Genomic DNA, 708 nt, shown 5'->3' with positions numbered 1-708 from the left:
ACTATTCTATGTGATTTTTATACCTTACTATACTATGATGTTTTTAAGACTTTTCATGCCTAATTATACTGTGATGTTTTTTTTTTACTTTTTTTGCCTAATATACTGTGAAGTTTATTTTACTTTTTATGTCTCATTATAGTATGACTTTTTTTATCCCTTTTTATGCGATACTATACTATGTTGTTTTTTAAAACTTTTTATGCCCTACTATACTATGATGTTTTTATGCCTTACTATACTATGTCGTTTTTTTACTTTTTATGCCCTACTATACTATGTTTTTATGCCTTACTATACTATGCTTTTATGCCTTACTATACTATGAAGTTCTGATTACTTTTTATGCCCTACGATCCCAAGACGTTTTTTTTATTGCTTATGCCTTACCACATAATGTGATTTTTATACCTTAGTATACTATGATGTCTTTAAGACTTTTCATGCCCTACTATATTGTGACGTTTTTTTTGAAATTTTATGCCTTACTATACTGTGACGTTTTTAAGACTTTTTATGCCTTACTATACTATGACGTTTTTATGCCTTCCTCTACTATGTCGTTTTTATGACTTTTTATGCCTAACTATACTATGTCGTTTTTTTGATTTTTTATGCCTTACTATACTGTGACGTTTTTTTACTTTTTATGCCTTAGTATACTATGACGTTTTTAACACTTTTTATGCCTTACTATACTGTGACGTT

Source organism: Seriola lalandi, unplaced genomic scaffold (genome assembly GCF_002814215.2).
Source record: "Seriola lalandi dorsalis isolate HSWRI2012SDOR001 ecotype SW California unplaced genomic scaffold, Sedor1 jcf7180002054563, whole genome shotgun sequence".
In the NCBI taxonomy this organism is placed as follows: domain Eukaryota; kingdom Metazoa; phylum Chordata; class Actinopteri; order Carangiformes; family Carangidae; genus Seriola; species Seriola lalandi.
This window is presented reverse-complemented; position numbering follows the sequence as displayed.